Source organism: Pseudophryne corroboree, chromosome 7 (assembly GCF_028390025.1).
Source record: "Pseudophryne corroboree isolate aPseCor3 chromosome 7, aPseCor3.hap2, whole genome shotgun sequence".
Taxonomy (NCBI): domain Eukaryota; kingdom Metazoa; phylum Chordata; class Amphibia; order Anura; family Myobatrachidae; genus Pseudophryne; species Pseudophryne corroboree.
In genome coordinates, this window is record NC_086450.1 from 324480354 (window position 1) to 324499807 (window position 19454).

The following is a 19454-nucleotide window of genomic DNA, read 5'->3' on the forward strand; positions in this document are numbered from 1 at the left end:
GCACACTGCATTACATCTTTACATCAAGCATTACACATTGGGTTGGAAGTGGATATATAAAAAAAAAAAACTCAATGTCCAGTCCTAACCTGCTAATATTTCTAACTTACTCCAATGATACCTGCTTTTCTCTAGATCCCAGGCAATGATATGAAGGAATGCTTTTCTCTAGATCCCAGGCAATGATATGAAGGAATGCATTGATGGCTCTTCTCTAATTTATCAATTTGGAGATATGTGGAAAGGGTGTGTTGGGGGAATAGGTAAAGTATAACTTCCTTCTAAGCAATAAAAAGAGACTATTATTTTATTTTTCTTATTAATAAGAAATATCATAGTTTCACTGTCTAGACAACCATCTATCAGTGGAGCCGTATTTGCCATCTGGTAAAATATTTTAGAATTTTTCATTAATTTCATTATATAACAAGTAGATCTTTTTTCGCCTAGCCTCAATTTTCAATGTACCAATCCCCCGTCTAAAACAGATTATCCATTTAAAGTTGAGCTAGGTTTTGTTTAATTAAACTACATATGAGAAAATTCATCATGTATTTCATGAAATACATGAAATATAGCAGACATTTAAAAAGAGGAATAGACATAGGTTGTTTATCCATCTATCTTTCTATCTCATACTGGCCTTGGCTCCCGAAAATCGTGTGGCACTCTTGGCCACCCGCAAAAAGTGCCACTCGCATTTTGCCCACCCACACCACGCTGCTTACTCCCGAAGCATCCACTCACCCCTGCTCTCAAAGTCAAACTTTATATTGAATTGCGTTTTTGTAGCTCCTCACCCTGCTTTAAAATGCTGGTAATGTGGGCATTGTAAAGCGGGGGGCAGGGCCCCCTATTCATGAACCATGCCTCCCTGTAGTGTGACCTGACTGCTCCATTCCGGAGGGAGCAACCATAAAGTCAGCAAGCATGATCTATCGATCTATCTATCTATCTATCTATCTAATGTATACATATAAGGAGATTTATGGTAGACTTAACCATTGTTAAATCTCTTTCTGCGAGGTACACTGGATACCACAGGAAATAACATTGGGGTGTAGAGTTGGATCTTTATCCGAGGCACCAACAGGCTAAAGCTTTGACTGTTCCCAGGATGCACTGCACCGCCTCCTCTATAGCCCAGCCTCCAGGCACTGGAGCTCAGTTTCGTTAACAATTGAAAACCAAAAAGTACAAAAAGGGAAAATCTGACCTCCTGACAGAGGCAGTCCTTTCCACATAAACACGGAGAGCCCATACCACATCCAAAGATTTTCCTTTGGAGGATAGACCAGAAGAGGTGAAGGCTGGAACCACAATCTCCTGGTTAAGGTGAAAAGATGATACCACATTAGACAAATACCAGGGCGAGTTTGAAGAACAGCCCGGTCACGGTGAAAAATCAGAAAGGGTGGACGACAGGACAAAGCGCCTAAGTCCGACACCCTCCTAGTAGAGGCAATAGCCAACAGAAATACAACCTTAAGCGTAAGGCACTTAAGGACCATAGACTCAAGAGGTTAAAAATGGAGACTCTTGCAGGGCATTCAAGACGACAGACAGATCCCATGGAGCCACAGGAGGGACATAGGGAGGCTAAATCGGTAGAACACCCTGAGTGAAAAAGCGTGATCGTTAGGAAGAGACGCAATTTTTCTCTGAAACCACACCGACAAGGCAGATATATGAACCTTGAGGGAGGCCAGACGAAGGCCCAAGTCTAGGCCTTACTGTAGAAAAGCCAAAAGTCTGGAAGTTTTGAAAGTATATGCATCATAATTCTTAGCAGCACACCAGGTGAAGTAAGAATTCCAGACCCTGTAATAAATCCGAGCCGAAGCTGATTTACAGGCTTTCAACAAAGTTTGAATGACCGCCTCAGAAAGTGAAGGAGTGAAGCTTCAAGAGCCACGCCATCAAAGCCAGTCTGGCCAGGTCCGGGTAGACACAAGGGCCCTGAACGAGGAGGTCTGGGCGTTAAGGAAGTACAAGAGGACGCTCTATCGAGATACCCTGCAGGTCTGAAAACCAATACCGTCTGGGCCACGCTGGAGTGACTAGAAGTAGTATTCCTCCTTCGTGCTTGAACTTCTGTATTACCCTGGGCAGGAGTGACACTGGAGGGAACACGTATGGCAGCCGAAAGTTCCATGGAATTGCCAGTGCGTCCACGAACGCTGCTTGAGGATCCCTTGTCCTTGCTCCGAAGATCGGAACCTTGTGATTGTGTTGAGCTGTCATCAGGACTACATCTGGTAGGCCCCACTTGTCCACTAGGAGTAGAAAGACTTTGGGATGAAGACTCCACTCTCTGGCGTGCACATCCTGACGACTGAGGATGTCCGTTACCCAGTTGAGGACTCCCGGAATGAACACTGTCGATATTGCTGGCAGATGGTGTTCCGCCCATTGGAGGATTTTTGACACTTCCATCATTGCCATGCGGCTTTGAGTGCCACCTTGATGATTTATGTACGCCACCATGGTGGCATTGTCTGACTGTACTTGAACAGGCCTGTTCTGTACCAGAGGTAAGGCCAGTGTCAACGCATTGAACACTGCCTGCAGTTCCAGAATGTTTATCGGGAGGAGAGATTCCTCCCTGGTCCATCGACCCTGGAGAGAGTGTTGCTCCAACACCAAGCCCCAACCTCGCAGACTGGTGTCCGTTGTCAGGAGGCTATGAAATAAAAATAAAAAATAAATAAATAAATAACGTATTTCTAGTGAATCCAAATCAAAAATTGTTCTGGTCATTTTTACATAAAGAACCTCCAGTCATAAAAGGATTAATGAGGATTTTGGATATTTGTTATTGGGTTTTTATTTTGTTTTTTGTTTTTTCATTTTATACATGAGCTATAAAGCTAAGAAAGTCCCCAAATGCTTATTCTGCATAAATGGGGAAAAAAATCACTTTAACACTTTTAGAACACTTTAAATGCTTGTGATCTACTGTATAACTGAGTTTTTTAAGCGTTGGATGTTCATATTGCGATTTTATTTGTTTTTTTGTTTATTTATTTATTTATTTATTTATTTATTTATTTATTTAATAGGATTTTTAAAATCATTTTTCAAGGATTTTACAGGCTCCAAATAAAAGAACAGTATTTGTAGCAAGCCTACACTAGCAAAAATTCCTCTGTCAGCACGAAGAAGCCAAAAAATGAATTCATATACTTACAGCATTTTAATAGCATTTTTAATTTAATCCTTTTTATGTACTACTACAATAAAGTATAGGTCTAAATTTCTTATTTGATGTGGTTAGCTGGTAATACAAAACATACTGTACAAGCTTGTTTATACAGGTTGAGTATTCCTTATCCAAAATGCTTGGGACCAGAGGTATTTTGGATATCGGATTTTTCCGTATTTTGGAATAATTGCATACCATAATGAGATATCATGGCAATGGGACCTAAATCTAAGCACAGAATGCATTTATGTTTCATTTACACCTTATACACACAGCCTAAAGGTAATTTTAGCCAATATTTTTTATAACTTTGTGCATTAAACAAAGTGTGTCTACATTCACACAATTCATTTATGTTTCATATACACCTTATATACACAGTCTGAAGGTCATTTAATACAATATTTTTAATAACTGTGTGTATTAAACAAAGTTTGTGTACATTGAGCCATCAGAAAACAAAAGTTTCACTATCTCACTCTCGCTCAAAAAAGTCTGTATTTCGGAATATTCCGTATTTCGGATATTTGGATATGGGATACTCAAACTGTATTGTATTACCTGCACCTTTCTAAATTCTGTGTATAAATAAAATGTATTGCCACCATAAAACTAACATTTCATAATACAGGTTGAGTATCTCATATCCAAATATTCAGAAATACGGAATATTCCGAAATACAGACTTTTTTGAGTGAGAGTGAGATAGTGAAACCTTTGTTTTCTGATGGCTCAATGTACACAAACTTTGTTTAATACACAAAGTTATTAATAATACTGTATTAAATTACCTTCAGGCTGTGTATATAAGGTGTATATGAAACATAAATGAATTGTGTGAATGTACACACACTTTGTTTAATGCACAAAGTTATAAAAAATATTGGCTATAATTACCTTCAGGCTGTGTGTATAAGGTGTATATGTAACATAAATGTATTCTGTGCTTAGACTTGGGTCCCATCACCATGATATCTCATTATGGTATGCAATTATTCCAAAATACGGAAAAATCCCATATCCAAAATACCTCTGGTCCCAAGCATTTTGGATAAGGGAGACTCAACCTGTATTTGATTCTAAAACACTGATGAATATTTCAAAAATAAATATAATTTTTTAATATATAGATTGTTCTACAACTGTCTTGCACTTTAAAAAAAATAAGGCTTATTTTAGGGGGGTTTACATTTTTTACATTTTTTTATTTTTTATTTTTAGAGCATGCTCTACAATGCTGGACTTGCTAAGCATAAAATAGGCCATAATGATACTAGGTTCCGCGACCTAAAGACTGTCCTTGATAGGGAGACATGCCTGAGGAACAGGACTAGCAACCTTGTGTATTCTGTATAACATTCAGCCACGTTTAGGAGTTGAAAACAAAAGTGACTCTTTTAAATTACATTTATAGTTAAATAAAATGCTGTACTTGCTGTAAAGGACTGAGTAAAAAGTTGTTTTTAAGCCTAAACCATTTTAACGCAGTAATAACTTTTCAAAGCCTGAATAACGGGTTATATTTAGACTTGCTGAACAAAGTAATTGAGCAAACCCTAAAAACACAAAATGGAAACCTGCGCAGGCCCAATTAGGTGGACCCACGCTAGGCTTACAGTCATAGCTCAAAGACACCGTTTCCTTACTTTTACCTCTTTTTGCTTTCACTACTAAAGAATAATGACTAAAGATGCTCTAAAGTTCCGCACCATTCTGACAACGCTGACTGCTATGTCTGAACCAGTCTGACATACATAATGCTATGAATCCCACATATAAATAATTGTGTCTGGCATTTTACCATTCACGTTCATTTTTTTTTTTTTTTCAATTAAATCCAATCAAAAGAATAATTTTTATTAATATAAAAATATTTTATATCTCTTTTAAAAGAATCAAGCTTTTCAGATTGTTGTGTGTTGCTGGAAACAGAAAAAGCCATGAGTATTCAAATACATTCAATCAAATGTGAGTGCGAAACTGTGCGAACGTAGTCAAATAGGGCCTAACATGTTCAAAGATGCTCAAACATGGTTGAACCTGTTTGATGCATTCTAACATTTGTGAAATTACAATGACAACAGAATGCGTTATGAGAATCGAACCGCAACCGGTTTGTAATTTATATCTCCATATCTCCTTATATATCCCTATTTTAATTATTGTATCTATGTTTCATTGTTGCAACCACTGTTACTGTATCTGTGTTGCATTGTCGCACTCCACAGCCAAAGTCGAAACCACTGGCAACACTGACGGTATTTTTAAAAAATAGTGTGTAACTGAAATCCTAAAACTGTCTACATTGTGGGTCTAGCCAACATTCTGCTGCCAGCCTGCCACCACAATTGCCCAATGCCAGAATAACTATATTGGACATAAGGATGGATATGTTATGTTTATATTTGCAAAACTTAATATAAAATGAATTCCATTCTGAAAATACAAACATAAGCTCTAAAATAAATCATAATTCACAAGTATAATAAAATAATTTAGAGTGATTGTAAACAGAGAAAAGAAGAGTAATTTTCTCTTTATAACATATATTAAAATGTAGATGTTCTGGAATTTGGCTTTGTGCTTTCTAACACATCACGGAGCTGTGAGAAAATGGACAAGTGCCCACTAGCTTCCCCCTCTCCAGTTTTCTCAGCTACCTCCCTTCTCCCATTCTCCCATGCAGTTTAGTTTTGTTGATCTGCCTCTCAGAGAATGGTCTATGCAAACTCTTGGTTATTGCATAATCTCCTTATACAATATGTGATCAGATGTAACAATAAGCAATAAAAAGATAGGAAAAAAAACATTACATCAACAAAATGTGTTTTCATTTAACAAAGCAGTAGAGGAAAGACCATAAAACCAAAGTGCTATATCTATCACATGTGCCTAGAAAAGATCTGGACTAGATCAGAATTATACAGGGGACAGTGAAAAAATACATTTACGCTCATTTAATTATTTTTTTATTGTATAATCTCTGCTATTGAACCTTTACCATTTGTAAAATGTAAGCGTAGATGCTGGATTGAATAGTGTGGGCCTGCTGGGTGGACCGTAACCATCAGTGTACGTTCTAGACTACAATGTGTACCAAATTGGTATATTTCAGATTTTCATGGTGAGTGTATGCGTGTACCAGTACTGAAGCACACAGGCCACCTGTTATTCTTATGGCAATGTTGTAAAACAGCAGTTAAGTGCTAGGGAAAGGAAATTGTGTGCAGAATTCTCAGAGCATTCACAGAGCAGTGACAAACACAGCGAGCAGTATAATATAGGATTACATATTACAGACATCCATTTAAAGTTTTCTAGTCCCCGACATAAGGCAGACATAGCTGTAGTATATATGGGCTGAAGCAGTAGTCAGCTTAACAAATCAGAAAGGACTTGGTGCCTCAATGATGTCAGTGGCTCCTAGTTAGTTAATTAACAGGCTGCATTCTCATAACTAATAGTTCAACCCACAAGATGCTGCATTCACTGAAAATTGGAAAACTGGTCTTCAAGACTATAGACTTGCTAAAGAAAATAACTACAATATGAAGTATAGTTTTGCAATTTTATTCTACCTAGAACTGGTGGCCCACTGGGCAAGATATATGTGCCTCAAAAATGTTTGTGGCCCTGTGACTTCAATGATAACTTTGAATACAACAAAATATTAGAGAAGTTTCAACAGGTTTCTTGGCTGTTTGCATTTAGTTGTAACACGCTGTAGATGCTGTACAAAAACACGCCGTTGCTATAGTCTGGAACTTTATATATAGAGATACAAGAGTAACAAATTTGATAGTACAAGTATAGTTGATGTCTTGTATAACTCAGATTTAAACATTTTACACACAGGGAAGGGTCAAGGGCAACATAACACAAACACGGGGAGAAATTCTGATGACACAAAGGCTCTGATTCAATAAGCCGCGGGTTTGCTACATTTTACAGGATATTTTTATGAGGCACACTGCAGATTTCCTTGCAAATCAGTTATAAATGATAAGTCACGGATGAAGCACGCTAATTTGGCAGTGTGCGATCTATGTGAAGTACATGAAAAACTTGGAAAATTATCCTGAACCATCCAAAAAAGTGGCAATAAGATAGCAGTCCAGTGTAGAAGGCTGTTAGTGTCCATAAACAAGTGTTGGATGCTGATATATGGAGTCATATGTTTGGGGGGGGGGGGGTTTTGTTTTTTTTGTTTGCAACTATTAATTTTTTTTTTTTAAATAAAAGTATCTACAGTATTTGTGGTACATTAGAGTGTCTCTGTAGTGATATTTAAATCTGTAAATATAGGTTTGTAAAAAGTTGGATAAAAACATTTTCAACTCCTGTTTGAAAGTTGAAAAACCCCTTTGCCATCAATACAACAACTCAGCATACAGTACATGTCCCAAAACATTTAACACATTTTTCTGTTTTGTAGAGAAAATGGCATGAAAAAAAGTCACCTTTATTGCCATACTTTCCTATTTAAAAGCATCTGAGTACATTAATATTCATTGTGAGGAGTGTCCTAGTTATACTGCAAAGTAAAATTAGGATTTTTCCATACTTTTCAGCTAGTCTGGAGCTGCAAAAAAAAATCAGCATTAACTCCCATTTCTAACTGGAAAAAAAAAAGTTGCGGCCAAAAGTATTTAACCCACTTTAAACAATTTTCGACAAACATACTGCTGATTGAGTCGGCCCAAAAAATAGAGCACTGGTCAATATTGAACCTATAACACCAGCACTATAACACAGCATGCTAACTCACATACTACATACATAGCAAGTCTATATAATAATCAGGTAAGATCACTGCGCTGGGAGGAGGACCACTGACTGAGCTGGAAATGGATAAAGTAATGGGGAGGGGCAAGACAGATGGGGTGAAGCAGGGGCAGGACCAAGGTGACCTGGCATTTTCTTGGACCTTTACTGGTGTTTCATATACAATATATGTTTTTAAAAGCCTACAAAAGGGCTGGCTCGGGGGCCATTCAAGCGGAATGGCCACACTGGGGTGCCACCCCATATTGGGACCAGCGTGGCCACTTATCCACTGGGAACTGGTAATCTTCATTTGAGGAAGGACAGAGGAGAGACAATCCAGAGTGCCCTGCCACCTGTGCACTGCAGTCAGTGTAGCACACACCACCCTGCTCCTCCCTCTTGTGCCCAATACTCAGGCTGACATACAGACCACCTGGCTTCCCAACCCTCAGGCTGACATGCGGACCTCATCTATGTAGTTATGCATTCACCTGTGGGCTGCTTATGTCACAGGTATGCAGGGAGGATGCTGGCGTTATGGAATCTAGCAGTCAGACCAGGCAGTGGTTATACAGAAATGTGCTACAGTGTATAATAATTATAGGCAGAGAGAAGAGGACCCTGTGTGTGCTGGGAGCCTTTAGCCTTGGGGGTCCCTGTGAGGGAGTAATATGGGATTATAAAACATTGCATGGAAGAGAATGTTGCATGTGTTATATTGGGCCTTGGTGTATGACATTCATGAGGGATAGTCTGTGTGGGTGGTAATATGGAGGATGTAAATGCGCAACATGTCTTGTTTCAATATAAATCCATATTACTTCATTTTTTTGTGTAGGCGGACAATATTTTTTAGATGGTAGAGGCGGTGGACTGGAGGGCGAGGGATTCCAAAAATTCCTGCACAGGGAGCTAGTAGAGCTTGGCCTGGCCATGGCTAACAAATTCTGAATCTTTAATTCAGAATTAGTGTCCATGCTAGAATCTATTTATATTTGAATCAGAAAGCCTGCTCTAGTGGGGGAATACTGTCATCATGGATCTTTCATACATGTACTCCATCATACATGCTCTTCTTTCCCATGAGTACATAATACACATATTTCTAATCTGTTCTGACTAGGAGAGACAGTCCCAAAAGACTGCATATTTGTCCTGACTCCCAGGAATTTGGGAAGAACACATCACCATAAGAGCTGGATTATGACCCCATTAAGACCCCATTGGGTCCCAGCCAACATGCTGATTTGGGACTACTTCTCATCACCATTTAAAAAAAAATTCTGTATAAGAACACTGGGCCCCTCATTGTCTACTAGGATCTAGAAGGGGCGTAGGTTGCCTAATTGATAATTCAGTTATAATTTCCATGGTAAGCAGCATGCAATTGTGACTGGGAAACATGGCAAATGAAAGCTGTTTTATGGGTGGAGGGACCGCCTAGTGTAAGTATGTATGTGTACAATGCCACAAATTCTTCTATTCTCCTCCACACGATGGCTAGGGTTAAGTACACATGAGAATAAGCAGGAAATGGCCAAGCCTGACACCCCTCCTTATCTGCAGCTCTAGGGATAGGCTTCTGTGGCCTTTCTGTCAACCCAGGCATGTATGCAGAATTCAATTTGTACTAATGGCTAAATAGCCTCTACAAATGTTGATGATGGTAATTTGTTAATATGATGTAGTTTTGATATTTATATTAAAATGTAATATTAGCTTACTGTTAAGAGACATAGGGGTATATTCAATTAGCGTCGGATCCATTCCGACATGCATTTGTCGGAATGGATCCGACAACCCCTATTCAAAACTCATCTCAATTCGACTTTTTCAAGTCGAATTGAGATGAGGGACCCAGAGCAGGAGAGGGGGGGGGGGGAAAGCCGCGGGGAGACCAGCGTGGACAGCCGCCGGCAGACGGAGGAGATCAGCGCTACAGTAGCGCTGCAGGAGGATGTCACTTGCTGGAGCCGGATGGAAGCTGCCGTGAGCGGCGCGGCTGTGTGACATCCTGCTGCAGCGCTGTGCTGTACCGCTGATCTCCCCTATATGCCCGCGGCTGTCCCCCGTCTCCCTGCGGCTCTCACCCCTCTCCTGCTCTGGGTCCCACATCTCAGTCTGACATTTTTTTATGTTGGACTGAGATGGTCGAAAAGACAAGCACGTGGATCGGCAGCTATTCCGACGATCCACGTGCTTTTCGACACGTCGAATTCATCGACTTGTCGGAAAATTTGGGGATATATTGAATAGGTCGAATCACGATTCAACCTTAAAAAGTCGAAAACTGACGTCTTTTCAACAGACGGCAGCTTTCGACTTCAATTGAATATACCCCAAAATGTGAATCATTACCCTGGTGGCCGCCATATCCAACAGAAAGGTTACACGTCTAACAAGGAGAATCGTTGCAGGAGAGGTCTTACAGTAGAGCAGAGAAAGTGAAGCTGTCTTTATAAAGAAACTAAATTGACTGAGGTTTAACAGAAAGCTGTGCAATTATTTAGACCAATGTATTTAAATGTTTGACATTCATTATTATATTACATAAGAAACAGGAGCGTGAGTTGGCTAACATGCTTATGAAACTCTTCAGCTGCTGATGAGACATGTTAAGGCCTCTGCCTTGTGTTCTTATGCATCTATGCAAAGATGCAATATTAATTAGTGCTCTCACTTACAAACACAAGTGTTAAAAACCCCACAAGCTGCTCTGTCACAGTAAATAACAACTCAACGAAATCTGATCCTTTGCACGTCTTTCTTGTCTCCAAAATATACTTTAAAAACCTTTGCCTGAACAGTCAGTCTGATTTGAAAGTCTATATTAGTCAATTTGAGGCTAGAATAACAGTTTTCCATATACAGGTCAACATACAATTTAATGCACTAATGGAATATTTTTTAATTATGTTGACTAAAGCAATTGAAATTCATTAGTTAATCCATATAGTGCTATCTGTGTAAACAGAGGCCTTGCATTTTTACTGTGATAGAACATTGCAGCTAGACCAAATTAAAATTAGGCTATGTACACACTCACTGGTATTTTAAATGCAATATTAAAACAAGTTAAAACACAAGCAAAAACGCAAAGAACTTGCATTGCATTTAAGAACATTTTAAAATATACAATTAGAGATAACTATATAGTTAACATGGGTCAAACACATTGTAATAGAACAAGAAGTGTTCAGCGTAACGCAACAAGGTTAGACACACATATATGTATGGTCTCATTTACCAAAATAGTTTTCTTTCTATATACATTCACATACACTTTAGACAAATCATTTTAACTTCACTGAGTACAAAGCCTAAGACAAACACAGACAGGGCATAAATCTGAATTGTGGTGCGATAATGCCAACCTGACCAGTATAAGTACTTTCTAACATTAAGACCAGCTTATTTGCATAGTAATATTTTGAAATAATTAGTAATTACTAATATGGAAAAAGAAATTATATTATTACAACCTCATTTTTCATGAGTGCAACAAAGAGCCTATTTTATAGTATGTTGCAAGTCCTTTTTGCACTGTGGTTTTTTTAAGACTTTTGCTAGCTGTATCTGTATATAGTACTTTTATTTATTTTTTTAGACAGTACAGTACTTAGGAAAAACCGCAAGAGCATAGAGTCTTTTTGTCCTTCTAAAATGAGGACAACTACAGATTATATATCCATAAAATCACTGATACTACCAGGAATAAGTGTGCCATGTGCATTTCACTCTTTAAGAATTTTACTCTTGAATAACTTTTGAAGAGAATTTAAACAGTGTCCTTTTATATTGTAATTGCTATAGTGAAAAAGTGATACTTATAGGTTCCGTGCTCATCTAGGCCACCCCCCACATAGACACACACACACACAAAAGATGATAAATTAAGATAAGTAAAAAGAAAATAAAGATATATGGTAGATAAGCAAGAACTTATGTGTATGACTTTTTTTTATCAACATATTACCACAAGTCTTTTAAAACTGAGGCGCAAGCAAATAAATGGAGGGAGTATGTACGATATTATTTCCATAATTTTTTAGGGTGTATTGACAAATTTTATTTATTAACAAGATGGTATTTGTCTTGCATAATACTTTCATGTGGCATATTTGCTGAAAATTTGTCTTGACGTTTTTTTAGATTCTTATTAATTACTGCAAAGATTTTTAGGGATAAAAAGTTCTTTATTTGCAGAAATAAGCGGTACCCAGAAGCGGGACTTTGCGGGCCAGTTGGATCAAATATAAACTCATCTCGCCCCCAAAATCCCGATTCTGAAACCACACTGCTCACACGTTGGTATATCACACCGTGGGTCAGACAGATGAAAATGTTATTCTCCAAAATCCATGGAAAGTGCAGTGGAAGCTAATGCAGGAACTGCAGCAAGATTTTCTTATACAGAAGTTACTGCCAAATGTCTAGTATTTGTACCCTCCACATGTTAGAACTGCATAGAGCACCATAAAAAGGTTAAAACAATTTAATAATAGCATGTATGCATAAAATAAATGATAATATATTTTTGTGTTGCAGATAAAGATAAGCCCATTGAAACCTGTCATTATGGTCTTCCTAACTGTTTAAGATTAAAAGTTAATTTCAGACCTTTGGCCACTTATCCCAGACTTCAACATCAAATATGTAATGATAAAGTGTGAAGAAGAAAGGGTTAACTGTAGAACAAGAGGCATAAAATGCATGTCTTTTCCAAATGTAGCTGTCAACCATTATTTTGTTAGCTTTGGCTTGGCTCATGAATTGCAGGCGCCTCGGCCCGAACCCAAAAAAGTAACAACTGGTAAAATAATTGGAAGATATGAAATGTATAGCTGGTTGTCTTTCTTCTGGGTTTTTTCTTTCTTTTGTACAAAACCATTCTGCCATCACCACTATAAAATGTTAAGGTTTATAAAATATCAGCAATTTAGGGAGCGCTTGCAAAGGATTATATAAACATGATAACTTTATAAGGGATTGTGAGAGTATCAGTTGCCTAAAGAAATGTGAATACAGGGACCATTTAATGACCTACTGTACATATGAAATGATGAAGAGAACTCATATAACACATTATACACACAATTTTACTTCTATGCAATGTAACATAAACGTGCAGATTTTTTTTTTTCTGTTTAAATGTAGCTGGAATACAAACAGGTGTGTATCTCTTGTCCGCCATACATATATTTCACAGAAAAAAAACTTATTATCATTTCAACAAGACATCTATAATATGTTTGTTAATATTTTCCAATTATGTGAATTGTGTGTAAAAAAAAACTCCAAAAAACAAAAAAAAAAGTCAAACCAGTTCTTACTACGTGTAATTTATTATACCTGGAGATACCCATTCTCTGCAGTCTAAAGTATGCCGTCTTGCATCCGATTATCAAAAATACAAAGTGACAGAAGAGTGTGTAGAAACAAATTCACACACAGTAGCGTCAGTGTCAAACAAGACTAGACTGGACTAAAGAAAGGGCCTGAAGATACAGTGTATATATATATACACACACACACACATATATACATACATAGTCTGTTTTGCATGAACAGTATCAGTAATGTGTAATCTGCTTGGTAACACAGGGTGAAGCTGGGCCTTTAACCCATACAGTGCCAGTAGTGAATCAGTGAAAGTCTTTAAGCCTTGAAGCAAATTTTAGAAGCCACCTGAAACTTTAAATATTCAACAGATTCTTGTATACTGTCAGATTCTATTTTATTTATTTACCCCAGTTTTCCGCATTCAGTAACTGCACCTTCTACACCTAATAATTTATACCTTGACACATTTAGACTAGTGTGCCATGTAAAGGTATATTTATGCAAAGATATATGAAACTATACTTTAAAGCAACCCCCCTACCACCACCACCACCTACCAAAGTAAGCAGAAGCATAAGACAGTATGCATTCTTAGTGGGTGTGCCCAAATTATTTTAAATGTGCACGCCATGCTTTTTCGGTTAAACTGTTATACGCCTATGCTGTACATTTCAGTTATAACACTTAACCCTTTCAGTGGCATCACACGGTCCTTTTAATTGATAATTCTTTAAAACATGCACCATAATAATAAAGTAAAATAAAAAGGGAACTGTTACACAGAGTATTGTAGAGCAGAGGAGTTTTTCTGCAACTTTTCAAAACCAAATGAATCACATATCACCAGATAGAATGGCACCATATACGTGCTCTGTCTGATCAATTCTGCAGGAGGTTACAGTGACAAGGGACAGTGCAATCCAGAATTATAAGGGGCAGGCATATTACAGATGTAGCACCAGTAATCAGCTGAGATCTGTTGCGTTAGGAGGCAGCACTATAGCATAGCAGACTGCAGCTGAATGTCAGACACTGTCTATGGCAAGGTCCCCTGAGAATACAGGTACTTAGTCCATTGTCTGTATGCAATCTGCAGCAATGTTGTAATTCTTTATGCAAGAAATTCAGCTTTTTCCCAGTGCAAAGTATCATTCATTATACAGTGTACAAAGGTTTAGACTTTAAACTAATCAATAAATGCCCACTATAACCACAACTGTTCCTGCTTTCTTATCCATACAGCCTATTACCTAGCTATTCCATGCCTCCCTCTGCCCACACCTGCAGATCAGAAATCCCAGGGATCACACCATGCATTGTGTGTGTGCAATACACTGGCTTCTAAACATGCTGATCACAGGCTGCTGAAAGAGCTGCAGTCTGTATTATTTATAGAAATCAGGACAAAAGGAGGGTAACTTACAGTCTGTGCAGATACCAGTGAGAGCCCAGGCTGCAGATCTCCTGCTTGTCATTCCCTTTCCTGGGGAAGGTTGATCTTCAGCCCTGCTCCTTTCCCTTAGCGAATCCTGACTCATTACATAAAGATCACATTGCCAGGCTTCTGTAACATTTCTTCATCATCATCATAGTCACGCCACAAGAGGCCAGATCAGGGGGTAAAAAAAAAAAAAAAAAATCCAGTAGTGGCTGGAGGGATGATCCAGAAAGTGCTTTTAAAAATGTATATTCACCTATGAAAAATAAAAAGATATTTTTTCTCCAGAAGTGCCATTTACATGTGATCATGTTTCTACCACAGTGCTGCAAATCATGCTACTGATTCTGAAAAAAAAAAAAAAAAAACATTTAAGGAGGCTCCTTAGTTTTCTGCTGAAAAAGAGACCCTTAAAGTGGGTCTGAATATGGAGCTGTGCTGAAGTCCAGATCCTCTGAAAATCATTTTCCTAGAAACTACCTCCAAATATAGTAACAGGGAAGGGGCATTCCTAGAAATTCGGGAGACGTCAGAGAGAAACTGTGGTCTTGCTGCTTGTCTCCTGCAGGGGGCCCTGTCGCGCTGATTTCAGGGGAGCAGCAACTCATTGCAGAGACATGCATGCCTTTTGAATCAGATAATGGTTCAATTTAAGAAGAGGGAAACAATTTAAACCTGGAGTTTGCAGATTAGATCCGGGAGTGTCATGTTTATAAGAGAAAAAAATGATTACGCACAGTTTTCTTCATTATTTGCTTAATTTCTTTGCAGTACTGACTATTCATAGACATAGGCACAGAATAGTTCTAAGCAGTATACAATCTTCAGTACTACATATATGCAGATGACTAAACAAAAATACTTTCTTCCCAGAAGTCCAGTTTATTCTCAAATAACATAAACTGTTCAGGCCCTAGTGTGTATATGTGCATGCTGTGCTAAAGTAATTTAATTCTACAGCCATTTGAATTTGAAACAATATTTGTACATATCTATATTTCTCATTGGTCCTATATATTGTAAACTTGAGAGCAGGGCCCTCTTACTTTTCTGGGGGATGCGGTCAAGATCCCAACAGACGGAATCCCGGCGGTCGAACTACCGACGCCGGAATCCCGACCGGCACAATCCCGACATATTCTCCCTCCGTGGGTGTCCACGACACCCATAGAGGGAGAATATAATAGTGTGCCAAGCGTAGCGAGGCATCGTGCCCGCAGCATGGCGAGCGAAACGAACCCGCAAGGGGCTGCGTTCCACTCGCCACCCCTGTTGGGATTGTGTGGTCGGGATTCCGGCGTCGGTATTTTGACCGCCGGGATCCCGTCCAGCGGGATTTAGTACTGATCCCTTTTCTGGGGGGAGAATTCAATTGCGACAAGTATCTCGCCCAGCCGAATTCGCATGACACCCACCGCACTTTATGGCTGTGGGATCTCACTCAAGAGCACTTTTGGGCAAACAAGGGTGCGAATTGGCCGGGCGAAGGGTGCGAATCGGGTTGCTGTATCCGGTGTTTAAATGCCATAACAGCAGCATTTCACCCCCTTTCGTCGGCAAGTGAATTCCCTCATTTGTCTATTATTACCAAGTCTTGCTTTATTACTGTTATGTTATTATTTTGTTCCTAAGTGTAAAGCCAAACGGAATATTCTGTCGCTATATAAGTAAATGTTAATAAATTGGTTGCAAGGAAATGTTATACAAGCCTTTGCAGCCACCCAGAATTGTTTGCCATAAAGGGGTCTATTCATGAAGCAGTGAAAAGTGTGGAGAAGCGAGCGGTGGAGAAGTTGCCCACGGCGACCAATCAGCACTGATGTAACATTTATAACTTGCATACTATAAAATTATACAAAGCAGCTGATTGGTTGCCGTGGGCAACTTCTCCACTCTTTTCACTGCTTCATGAATATACCCCATGTGAGTATAAAATGCAGACCTATATCCACTTATACTGACACACACACACACACACACACGCAAAATTATTTTTGTGTATTTTGTATTTAGCTAATGTCTAGTCAATGTAAATGGATTAATCCCTGCTAGGGTGTGTCTTTTCTTGTAATGCAGAAATGTCTGTCTGCATTTACATCTCCCTTTTATGTTCAAATTAGCGCAGACTTTTTTTGCTTGGTGAATTTCACAGGAGCGTGAGTGCCTATTATTCAGTATTATCACTTTCACAGCATAACACCAACCTGAAGCCAAAGAAAGCAGTAGAACATTCGCAAAATTATTTAACAGAGCCAACTGTCTTCTGTGAGAGGAACTGCAAACAGAAATATATGGAACTCGCTGTTGTCACATAGTACACCCACCCAACTTGTTCTGATACAGAAGAAATGTTAGTGATTTGGCCTTTTCAATTGTTGCTACTACGATCATTAATATAATACTGAAACATATGATTTACTTAATAATGAACTGTAATCTGCACAAACGTACTGCAACCTTAGCAACCAATCAGGTGATTGCTTTCATTTTGAGAGTTGCACTGGAAACATTTCTGTTGGTAGCTGTGAATGAATTACAGCACATTTGGAAACAACACTAAGTTAATCATGATAATACCAAATATAGCGTAGTGTTTTTCGACTGGCAGGGAGCCACAGGTACAGAAAGCCACAGTTACATGCGAGCACTGGCATGATCACTGGTTTGTACTAGATCTGCCCTTAGATTACTACTCCATACTTTGTTTGTACAGCACTGCAGAATATGTTTACACTACATTGTTTATAACTAAGTTTGCTGACAGATTCCTGAGCAAAGGTAAAACAGCATGACACTACATTTTTGTGTATTACATCTTATTGCAGATTTTTATGTAAGGCCCTTCCCCGCTGTTTGTTGTAATGCACTTCATATTTCAGTGGTGTTTTATGCTGTCAGCTGCTGTCATAAACCTGTGGCTACCACAGACTTCTATAGTGTAGACTATCGCAAGAAAACAATTACAGTACATTCTTAATTCCATAGCCCTATGCTGCCATATGGACTGATTTATACAAGTTACTTTGAAGCTAGTTCCAAAACGTATCATTAACCTCTTGTGAAGGTATAGAAGAATCTCATGTAACATACAGACAAAACAATTATACCTGCTTTATTTGGTAAAATAGTAGTGCATAGGATAACAGAACACAGAATATTCAGAATAAACAGCCTAATACCAATAAAAACTATGGTTCATATCCAGCAAAAATTTATGTCATGTAAACTAATAATTAGAAACACAAATTAACCACTGATAGATAGATAGATAGATAGATAGATAGATAGATAGATAGATAGATAGATAGATAGATAGATAGATAATTGTTATACAATATCAATATCTATATCTATCTACAACACTGGTAGGGTAGAAAGAGAGAGGTCAATATCATTGTCTTGATCACTCTTTCTACCCTACCAGTGTTGTACATATTACATATACACACATATAATCATAATTTTTATACTGAATATTCGTGCAGTTCACTTGTATTTGTATTTTTAGAATCTCTCTTTTTGGCGGTTGATTCACTACTGTCTATTTATTATTGCTTTTTTATTGTTACTATTACTTTTTAACAAGTATATATTTCCTGTGTGTGTATATATATATATATATATATATATATATATGTGTGTGTATAAAACTTTGAGGTATCCAATTATCAGAAGACTGGAAGACTGGTGAGTGCTCTCTACTGCAACATAAATATATATATATATATATATATATATATATTTATTTATTAACAGTTTCTTATATAGCGCAGCAAATTCTGTTGTGCTTTACAATTGTATATACATACATAGCGTTTTCATGTAAATGTTTACGTTCTGGGGGTTTTGTTTTTAGTTCCTTATAAATAAATAAATTTATATATGTGTGTGTGTGTGTGTGTGTGTGTGTGTGTGTGTGTGTGTGTGTGTGTGAAGCTCAAATTACAGGGTCAGGGTGTGCTCTAAGGCAGTGGTTTCCAAACTTTTTTGAATCACGGCGCCCTAGAATATCAGTATTTTTTTCAAAGCACCCCTAGGCCAAAAATGTCTTATTGAGAAATTTAGAAAGAAATATTACATTAAATAGATTGCATTTATATGTCATCCTTAGGGTCAGTTGTGTGGTGAGGCACAAGATTTGCTTCTGTTTGGCCACATATTTTATGACTGGCAGCCACCAGCACTGGTTTTGCCTATTATATTGACCATGAATAATTTGAATTGGTCCTAGACCACCAACCCAGGGCACCCCTGCAAGTGTACCGAGGCACCCCAGGGAGCCACGGAACACAGTTTGGGAACCTCTGCTCTAAGATGTTCCAATTTTTAGATCAGGAGTGTTAAGTAGGATGGCTGTTCTACCATCTGTGTAGGGATCCCTCCCCCATGTAAAGGGGCTCCAGAGACAGCAGGAAACACTGCATGAAAGAGGCCACAAGGTCCAGTTAAAACCCATAGAGACCCTAGAGACCTCCTGTTGAATCAGTTAAGATTCTTAACCTTTGTTTTATCTATTTGGAGTTATCTGTGTACTTTGCAAATTTGCACTTTAAGCAGAATTCCCCTATAATGTATTGCACCTTGATTTTTTATAGTACAGGTTGAGTATCCCTTATCCAAAATGCTTGGGCCCAGAGGTATTTTGGATAACGGATTTTTCCGTATTTTGGAATAATTAGATACCATAATGAGATATCATGG

The 19454-nt window shown here is 38.3% G+C and overlaps 2 long non-coding RNA genes across 2 annotated transcripts in view; one reads left to right on the top strand and one right to left on the bottom strand.

Moving 5' to 3' along the window:
* The window catches only part of LOC134945189 (uncharacterized), a 115485-nt gene extending 100404 nt beyond the window's left edge, over window positions 1-15081 (bottom strand). The window contains exon 1 of the long non-coding RNA XR_010182064.1: window positions 14739-15081. This is a non-coding gene — a long non-coding RNA (uncharacterized LOC134945189). The remainder of the gene's footprint in view (window positions 1-14738) is intronic.
* LOC134945187 (uncharacterized) overlaps window positions 14246-19454 on the top strand; it is a 220994-nt gene continuing 215785 nt past the window's right edge. The window contains exon 1 of the long non-coding RNA XR_010182063.1: window positions 14246-14378. This is a non-coding gene — a long non-coding RNA (uncharacterized LOC134945187). The remainder of the gene's footprint in view (window positions 14379-19454) is intronic.